Source organism: Anas acuta, chromosome 1 (assembly GCF_963932015.1).
Source record: "Anas acuta chromosome 1, bAnaAcu1.1, whole genome shotgun sequence".
Lineage (NCBI taxonomy): Eukaryota > Metazoa > Chordata > Aves > Anseriformes > Anatidae > Anas > Anas acuta.
The window spans coordinates 3,565,981-3,576,272 of NC_088979.1; the positions used below are offsets into that span (position 1 = coordinate 3,565,981).

General features: G+C 45.4%; 1 protein-coding gene across 9 annotated transcripts in view; it reads right to left on the bottom strand.

The window, feature by feature from the left end:
• PAK1 (p21 (RAC1) activated kinase 1) overlaps window positions 1-10,184 on the bottom strand; it is a 67,962-nt gene extending 57,778 nt beyond the window's left edge. For 4 of the 9 annotated variants that reach the window (XM_068697037.1, XM_068697320.1, XM_068697098.1 and 1 more), the window contains exons 1-2: window positions 10,031-10,174; window positions 2,645-2,768 (exon numbers count right to left, since the gene is read on the bottom strand). The gene's annotated coding sequence lies outside the window, so the exon portion shown is untranslated. Of the gene's footprint in view, window positions 1-2,644; window positions 2,769-9,038; window positions 9,108-10,030 lie in introns of those variants that run through there. The other 5 variants (XM_068697165.1, XM_068697487.1, XM_068696951.1 and 2 more) reach the window with 4 other exon arrangements.
• Between the last annotated feature and the right edge of the window lie 108 nt (window positions 10,185-10,292).

Sequence of the window (10,292 nt, forward strand, 5' to 3'; positions counted from 1 at the left end):
AGCTTTTAGGTGGAAGGCGACAAAGGATGTCAGCACCTTGATGAACAAGGCAGGATCATTTGTACAAGAGATGACTCCTGCACTACACCACTTCAGTTATGAATCAAAGGACTGAAAGGTGGAAGGAGCACAGGCCACCATCAGGATTATTTAATAATGTCAGCTAGACTGGCAGCAATATTAGCACCTTAATTCTGTCTTGGATGAAAATTAATGTTTCAGCAGGACACCAACAAGATGTTTGGTCCCAAATGAAAGTTTATAACCTGTTGTAGTAAGCATCCTTTCATTTCTGAATCATTTGATTACTAGAAAGCATATAATGCTCACGAGATACTACGCAGGCAAATGATGGGATACCCCAAAAAGGCTCTGCTACACCAAGATGTGCATTTGGAAAGCATTCCCTAGGCAAAGCCTGGAAGTCTTTGCTTCACTTTCACTTCACTTTCAGCAACCTGGTCTAGAGGAAGGTTTCCCAGCCCATGGCATGGGATGGAAGTAGATGATCTTGACCCAAAGAGATGATCTTTGTGTCCCTTCCAACCCAAATGGCAGGGATTACAAGCATTGTGCTTCCATGTTAGCATGCCTAAATGTGCTCAGCTGTGAGCACCTTCACCCCCTGATCACAGCCCCCCAAAAAAGCTCAAGCACGCTCCCAGCAGGTGGAGAAGGAACTGTCCTCTCCTTTCATCACACCCTCAGTCTCCAAGACAACGCAGATTCAGAGTTATGCTCCTAATATTCATTTTTAGCTGACCACATCAAAAGGAAAACAGCTGCCAACAGCCACATCCTCACTTTATAGTTTTGTGATGAGATGGGGCGGAGGGGAGGGTTGGCTTCTGGAAAAAAAAAAAGGCAAACACAAGTTTCTAATCTGTTAATCAAGAAGAATGCAGAGTCAACCACAGATCCTTTCCTTCTGAATTTGTAGGGTTAGTTCATTAGAAAATTTAGGATCACAGCTCTTACAGAGAGGCCAAACAGTTTTTACGCTGAAGTTCACACAAGTTAAGCTGTAGGAGCCTTCTACTGCTCACCCCATTGATATCCCAGTGAACAGAAAAACATTAATAAGAGCCCCACCAGTGAAGTGCATGAATTCACAGGAGAGGAGGATGACAGACCAGAGATCACACATGTCAAGGGATTTACATGTGCCTACATGAGGCACAGGTGGAACGGATTTTATGATCTCAAGTCTTCAAAAGCAAACACAGCTACACTGCCAGTAGGATGAGATCACCTTGCTGAAGTCACTGCTCCTGGACACTGAGCCAAAATAACAGGGAGGGATTCAGACAGCAACTGAACATCAGCAGATACTCAAGACATGCACTGTTATACTAAACGTGAAGCTCGATGACAGAAGTAAGTAGGATGTTAAGAGCACAAAAAAATTGCCTCTTGGATAAAATTGTTTTAATCTCTGTCACCACTATCTCCTGAACCACATAGTGATTTATGCCACATGTCAGCATGTGACCACATTTTTCTGGAGTGACAAAAAAAAAAAAAAATAACACCAAAAACCAGCTCTCACAAGCACTGTTGGTGGCTTTTGGACCAAGTCCCAGGATGAATAAGTATTGGATCAGATGGCAGGCAGGGCTCTTGCAGGATGTACCTAGTATGACAAAAGGACCAGTTGCTAAAAAAGCAAGGGGCATCTAAAATAAATCGGATGTTTTTATTTAAGGAAAAAAGAAACCATGATCCTGACAATGCCATGATTAGCTGCAGGAGATGAAGCAAACTCAAGCTGAGATCATTTCAACATTAGCGTTTTTTTAAACAGACAATAACTTTAAAAGTGGTCATAGCACACAAAAAAAAGGCATTTTTGGTTGGACCAAGAAAATGAGTGAGCTCTTACAAATATGGCCAGCTCATCATTTCTGAATGTTTGTCTTTTGCAACTCATGGACACATTTCAGGGACACAAACACAGACTGAATGAAAAAGCTGGCACTTGAAAGTCAACAAAAAGAGCTAATGAGATGTCTGATCTTTAAACCTGTACTTGCCTTTTTATTTTTTTTTATTTTTTTTTTATTTCTGTTACCCTGACCCTCCAAAACCCGTCTTCACGATGAGTAAATCAGAAACAAGTTTTGGGAGGGGAGGCTGTTACCGCGAGCTGGCAGGATGCTGTTTCAGCAAGTACCACTTCCATGTGAAAGCCCGAAGTCCTACTATGACAGTGCAGTGAGTCACCGAAGCATTTAGACACTGCTTAATGCTAAAAATTGACACTGTTTTGCTTTGTCTAACTGGAGGAAGTGCCTTTATTGAACCTAGAATTCAAACGCTGCCTATGACCGTCTGCCTCCCTTTAAAGGCAGCCTACACAGAATATAACGCTTGTCTTCTTCTTGCTGGCTTCCAGAAAAGCCTTGGAGGAATCTCAGCCTTTTTTTTTTTTTTGCTTTTTTCTTCTTGAAGAAAAAGCCATTCCCTCAGCCCTTCCAAATGAAATCCCCACATTTAGCGATTTCCAAGTGTCCCATCAGCAAAATTGCCTTCGTGATAGAGGAACTCAATGAGCCTAAGGTTTCTTCCCCCTGTACAACCTTTATCCCCCTCCCAAGCCCTGCAGCAGCTGCTTCTTATTGGGGTGGAAGACAAAGCACACTACCTCCCTACTGCTCATCTGCGTGTGATCAGCATCTTCAGGACCGCAGATGTTTTAGGGCTCCATCTCTCATCAGTCTCGACGATGGCGAGGGAAAGCAAAGATCGACAGGAGACGAACAAGGTTACTGTAGGAAGGGAGAAGGGAAAAAAAAAAAAGAAAAGACAGGCTTTAAGAGATACCGTTAAGGAATAGAAACAGAGGGTGGAAAAAAAAAAAAAAACATACAGAAGGAATGCAAAAGTTAGTTCCCACGTACACACCGAGTTACATTTAATAGGATTGCCAGTGCTCCCAGATATGAAAGGAGAGACAGCAGCCCAACACTGCCAGGCTACAGCTTCATCAAGATACAGCATCAATTTTGCTCATCTGAATGTCTTCAAAATCTTGTTTAGACAGCATGAACATGAGCAAGGGAGCTAGGGATTAAAGCCAGACAGGAAAAGTAGTTCTGTTCCCATCCTTTCATTCCTTTTGGCACTGGTTTAATAGTGGAGGAGACTTCTGCTGCTTCTTGTGAGTTTCGTTCAGCCTTTTTAATTATTATCTCTGCTATCGAGAGAGTCAAAAATTGCATAGGAGAAGAATTTGTAAGGTAGGAGACTGCAATTTTTACCTGTCACCTTATTACCAAGGCATGTCGGCTGATGCAACGATGAGAAATTCGATGAGCCAGAAATTAGAAAAGATGTTTTTTTATGAGATCAGTGTCACTGTGATACAACTGCTATCACTGGTGCTGCAGTTCAACCCCTACTTCATCCCTTCACAACTTCTCTGGCCTTCTGTAAGGCTACCCAGGGAAGATTTTGGTGATTGTGCAGGACTCATTTATACTAAGCTGGTGTTAAGATGCTCTAGACGCCCTCACTTTCCCACCCAAAATTAGGAACTGGAGGCTCAGCCTTGCTTCAATCTCATTATTTAAGTCTTCGAGGCACATTTGGCTCGATTTCTGACATTTTTCTCTCTGGATAGGAGTGGGAGAAGTTTCCTTTGTGTGACACAGATTTTTGCATAGCTTTCTCATCCCCAGAAGCTTGGAGCTGAACAGGACGACCAAACACCTTACCACACCCCCACAACATGCATGCATTTTTACCAAAGAACCTCGGCACTTTGATTATCAGAAAAGCAAATGGTTATTAAAAAAAAGGGTTATGGAGCATGATCACCAGCCATTTCCAGGCTGCCCCCTTTTAGCTCAGCTCCCAAAGCCTTCCCGTTATCATCTGGTGCAATGCCACGGAAGCAAGGCTGAAATTGAACTCGCATCTTATTCCCAATTGTGTTGACCGAAGACAACACAACAGCAAGGCCAAACGGGGATGTGAGCTCTAAGTTGTGGTTAGCATTTTGTGGTTTCAACAGGAAAGTTAGCTCCCCCGGGCAGTCCAGCAAGACAATCGAATCAAACATTTGTGGGAAAAAAAAATTAGCGGTGACCACATCCATTAAAAGTGCCGTTCGGTACAGCCCTCAGAGAAAATGTACTAAATAATCACTCCAGGGTCTTCATTTCATGTCTTCATCTTCCTCCACCCCACTCCTGCACGGAAACCCAGTGTTCCTACCGCAATTCCTCATTTCAGCCAAAAGTGCCAAGAGCCAAGTGCTTCAACCCATCTCCAGGAAATCCTTTATTAGAGAGATTATTTGAACAAAGCACGATACTGAGTAAAAACAAAACCAGAGACTGACATTGGAAATTAAGCCTAAAGTCATTTAAACTTCCACAAGAGCAACAAATCCGTAGCCTGAAAACTACATTTCTGCGCTATAACAGATATATATTTCTGAATAATAAAGAAAAATGCCACACTTCCTTTTTATGAACTAACATTCCCTTTCCCAAACTTGTTTCTTGAGTTCCTGAGCTTAAGTTTCCCTCGATATGCTTTGTTTTTAAATAGATTTGTCTGATTTTCTAAAACGAAATTGAATATCTGCCTTTTGACCTTAACTATAGAGTCATTATTTCAGTGATACACTTTATTACTCACTCCCAATTTAAACAACTTTTAGCCAGTACATACTATGACTAAGTCTTCCAGTTTATTTAAAACAATGGTCTACTAAAAAAAAAAAAACATTTTACTAAATAAAACGCAGGCAAACCCGGGCTACAACAAGAGTTAACACATTCTGTGGTTAGCAAAGGAAATGGTGCTAAAATTTGCCTTGAGTAAGGTGTTCCTGAAAGGATAAGGACATGGAAATTGTTCTATTTCCAGAAGAACTGCAAAATGTAATGGATGTTTTATAATTGAGTGTCTTATTAATTTTAATGAACTAATAAATATTGCATTTCAAATTCTTATGTGCCCATTGGCTGCTCATTCCTTTTTGTGCTATGTACTCCCTGGTCTTTGCAGCTGTTCAATTCACCTTTTATTGCGAAGGAACGTCTGAGTTCAGACTCAGGTGAGCAGTTTAATGAACTAGAATAAGCAAGGGATACATTACAAGCCTGGCTTCATTTTTTTTCCCTTCTTACTCAACAGAGAGAGTTACAGAGCTCAGCAAAGGCCCCAAACACATGCGACAAAGGAACAGGGCCTTGAGCTGAAACAAACCCAGTAGCTTCAGTAGCACAGACTGGATTTACTGGGACAGAAGGATCTACTCTTCCCTGCTTGCTGGTGGAGAAAACCAGTTTATCCTTCATCCCAAACAAATCTGAATTACGGGCACGCACGAAGTCTACACTTGGCTCTGACGTAGCTTCTCCAAAGGAAGACTGAAGTAAGACATTCTTGAAATACCTACTAAAGGTAAACGATAGATTCATCCTGGCATAAAGCCTTTAAATTAAACTTGTGGGTGAAACTGTGGAACGTACACTTGCAGATAGCTGGGAAAATAAATCCCATTTTTACAAAAAGAACCATTTTCCCAAGCAGCTTGAGTCAAGTGGCCAAGAGACTTCATATCTTAAGATCAGCAGAGAATGTAATGTGCTAGTGCAGAAAAATATATTGGAAATTCTTCATGCTAAAGAAACAATAATGTATTTCATGTTATACAAAGCTTTCTGTAGGTAAACGAGGAGAAAGAACATTTGCAGCAAGACACCAGTTCAAGGGAAAGATATTTCTCACTCCAGCTCCTGTTTCGTGAATACGATGTAAGCCCTAAGAAACGTGCTCCATCAAAAGAGCCACCATATAAAATACTTTTGTGAAATTTACAGTCATTACAAGAACTGACAGCTCAAGGCCCTACTCGCAGAAAGTAACTCCAAGGTAGTGCTGTTACTCCTTCAGAAGGAGTAAGGACTTTACATCACCTGGGAACTGTGGACAGTACATACATCAAGCTCACACGAGCAGGAGGCAACGCTTTAGGGTAAACCCAGGCGACTCTCCTTGCCCCCAAAACACACACAATATGAATAGGAATTATTTTCCTCCCCCATTATCCATTTAGGTTACATGTATGAACTAATTTCATGGAAAAAGAAGAGAACAAAACACAAAACGCTTGTACACGACATGGATTTGCCACTTGACTTGCTCGCAGTCCCATAGCTAAAGGCCAAGATCAAGGAGATATTTGCAGTTTTATGTCATATAATTCAAGGTAGGCACGATTTATCACGTGCCATGCCTCTTATACTTTAATCGGGATCACAAAGGACTATTGTAGGAAGAATTATTTCCTTTTCAGAAAGTACACCTGTGTACTGCTTCGGCAATCTTCTGAATTGGTCTTTTTTTCCCCAAATAGGACTTCAATTCTATCCCACCAGCATTTTTTTTCTCTTTTTTTTTTTCCATCACCTGAGATGCTAAATGGACACGTCATTTGCAACTTCGTGACTTCACTGCTGCTAGCCTAGATGGAGGAAGAAGAGTGACTTTAAGGCGGTAATACTGGTGGTAAGGGTGAAATCAACTGGCTTTATAGCAGGTCCAAAGAGCACAGATGGCAAGATGGAACGAAAGCATGGAAGTACAGTTATTGTTTAACCTGTGTCTAAGACGAGATGAAAGGGATAGAGAATGGCCATCACTGGTTATATGACAGGAAGCCAGAACACAAGGACTGCCAGTTTAAACAGCTCTTCCACAGCCCAGACACTTTACCAGAAGTATATTGGTACGTACACCAGACCTCCATACTTCCACTGTTTCATCAAATTCCCCTGGAAACGCACTTAATCGGATGGCTTTTTTTTGGTTTCCCCTTGCCCAGCCCAAGCAAACAATTGCTAAAAGGAAGGGGACTCAGGGAGGCTGTGAGAATCCAGTGCTTTCGCCAAAGGGTTTGGTTCATCCCCAAATTGAGATGGGTAGGAGAAAATCCCCCGAGCTACCTGCCTCACACACCGCAGCAGGCAACGAGTACAACGAGCCATCAGCATTTTTTAGAGTGCAACTCTCTGACCTATTTTAAGACGCCTACTGGAGGATGAGACATAGCGTGTCCTAAAAGGGCCTTTTTCCTTTCTGCGGATGATACAGAGAGCTCAGAGCAGCGATACTGCCATCAAGGGACTCCCACGAAGGGTCCCCAAATGGTGACATTCAGCCGAAAAGGAGCCAGAGCACAGCACAGAATAGAAAATCACAGCATGGCAGGACCCAGGCTGCATCTACAGCTCCAAGGATGTGCCCATGGAAGGAGAGGACAAAAATAAAGCATCCTCCCCTTACACAAAGCCAGGAGGCCCTGTCACCAGCGCTGCCCCTCGCAGCCCCAGTGTCCACATCTACGCGTGCCACGTGCAGCCGCAGCCAAGCTCAGGAATACGAAAGGGCATACGAAAAGCAGCCCAAATGATTTTCTCCATACAAGCAAGTGCCAACACAAGCAGAACGTTATCTACATTCTCCCCAATTCCTTCACAGGCCAAATATGCGAGCCCAGCTCCTCGCCCAGCACACAAGAAGGGCTCTCAGACAGCGCAAATCTGGCACACAACATTCTTTCGCCTTCCCACAGAGGTTAAAAAGCCAACGAGAGATATCCCTGTACGTGTCAAAGGGCTAAATACTGACTAAGGTTTAAAGAAATATGTGTTTTCTTTATAGATGCTCAGCCTCGGCCCGTTCCTTGCGCCTCCTCACGAGGAGGGGTTGTTTTGCAGGCTCTTTGCAAAGTGCACTTGCTTCTCTTATCAGCTGTGGTTGACAGGATGAACTGCAAACCCCGCTCACTTGAAGGGTGGAGCTCGGGATCCAGCATTTTGCTGCTGAGAACAGCCTGCTTCAACCCCAGGTGGTTCTGCACACCCTTAAAATATAAAGAAACTGGGCCGTAACAGCTGCGGTTCTGAAATTATGTGAGTTCCCACACCTAGGAAGTGAGACAGGGTGCAGAAAAGAGAGACAGAAGCCACGCCAAAGATCACTCATATACAAAGTTTAAAAAAAAATAATCTAGATAGCAAACTGGGTGAAATTTGTGCTTTTGTAGTCAAAGCTGAGAAATCTCTGCACAGACCTGGAAGAGGATCCACGAGAATCAGAAGAAATCAAAGAGGTTTTTTTAACCTTTTAGGCAAAAAAAAAAAGTTAGCATTTTCAGCCTACGGTAAACAAGGCAGTCAAAACCACAATCAACAAGAAATGTATTTTCACTCGTGGAAGTTACACATGGGTTGTTCCACGTTTCTCCTAATACCCCCGTGATGAAGATTGTGAGCTGAAAGCCTCACGATTCCTCCCCATTTTTTCGGAGCAACATCCAGCACACACAGTACTCAAAGATTTCTCATTGTCATGCGACAAAAGAGCATTTTCCTCTTCGATTTTACTCTTGGCTTTCCCTTCCCAGTCCACAAACAGTAGTTATATCACCTCCTTTGACACAGCCTCTCCCCACAGGGCTCGGGAAGGCTGAATACCCACCTGGCTTAAGAATTTCTCACCCTAAACTTTTCTGCCCCGTGTAACACAGCTGGAGAACAAGAGACAGGGGCAATCCTCAGCTTAACAAATTCAGGATTCAGCCACATTTAAGTTCCCTCCGTGCTGCCTGTTCTCCCTGGAGAGACAAGCTCGCCCTCTCTGACTAATCCACAGAAAACGCAGAGGGAGAAATTCATTTCCAAGCGGACACCCGCTCGAATTGTTCCACCAGGAGGAGTTTTTGCCAGCTTTATCCTAAAAAACCGCGAGCAAGACCCCCCGTTAAAGGATGTCGGGGCAGTCCAGCACCAGGAAACTCCAGGAATGGGGCCGGAGGAGGCAATTTGGCAAGAGGCGGCCGTGAGTCACTGTGCAAAGAGTGAAACTGCGAGCAAAGAGAACAAACACCCTTCCGCCCGTGCCCGGCACGGCCGTTTCACCCTGCTGCCATGCCTTGCTTTCGCTTTAAAAAGCTTGGCTGCACATCTTTTCCACTTGCTCTTGATATAATGTGTAATAGGGACAGACACGCGGCGTACCTAATAACCCCATAAAGTGCAGACTTCAAGCCCCCAGCACGGGGAGAGGTCCTGATGTCTTTTTATTAGTAAATCTTGCTCCTGCAGAAGAACTGGAGGTGAGGGGTGAAGAAATGAGGCAGAAATGCTCAGCAGGGGCCAACGCACCACGGCACGCAGGCGGATGGAGGCAGCTCTCCCCGTTTTTTGGGATCGCTCAACCCCACCAAGAAAAGCAGCGAGAACAGGGATTTTGCAGGCGGAGAGCTGGGGATTTGGGGCTTTTCTGTGCACGGGGAAGGGAGGAGAGTTGCAGCCCCAGGAGCTCGTCCTTGGGGCTCTCTGAGAGCACCCAGAGGTGGCACCCATCCCGCAGGGTCCCTCCTGTCCCGCTCACGGACAGGAGCCCCGAGCGGGGTGCTGGAGACCTCATTAAGGTCCCGTCCAGTGGGATTTACACCCCGATCCCAAGCCCAGCTTGGCTTTTAAGGTCTTTCATGGCAAAAAGCCACGACCTCGGACACGCACGTGGAGTGGGGTGGGGGGAATGAGGCCAGACACGCTCCCACCTCCCCATCCCTGTGCACCAGCCACCCCAAAAACACCCCAAAGGGGCTGTGTCCCCCCATGGCTTCGGCTCCTCGCCTCTTTGGGGTCACCCCCCAGCACCCCCCTCCAGCCCAATTCAGGACGGGGGTGCCGAGCAAACCCCAGGGCTGAACCCCGAGCTCCCTCTCCCCACTCCTCTGCCCCAGACACCCCAAAATAAATAAATAAAATAAATAAATAAATAAAAACCCTGCACAACCCGGGGCTGGAGCCAAATCCCTTTGTTAAACAACCGAGCCGGGGAGGCAGGAGGGAGCCGGGCTGTGGGGAAAGGGGGGGGGGGCGCCCCTTTCCTAATAAAAAAAAATAAGAAAAAAAGAAAAAACAAGGGAAGAAGAGGAAGAAACAAATAAAAAGCCCTTCTCTCGACCCTTCCCGGGTGGGAAAGGGAGGAGAGGACTCACCTCCTGCCCGCTGCAAGGTGCCTCCGCCCGGCCCCGCTCCGCTGCGCTCCCCACGCCGCCCTCCGGCCGCCCCAGCACCGCCTCCCTTCGCCCTCCCCGCCTTTGTCCCTGCCTCTGGCTCCGGGAGGGGGTCCCCGCCCCATTAACACCCCCCTAAAATCTCCCTAACACCCTCCCCCTGCAGCCAAGGTGGGCTGGAGGGGCTGGGGGAGAGGCGGGGTCCCCTTATTCACACACACCCCATTCATTCCTCCTCCCCATT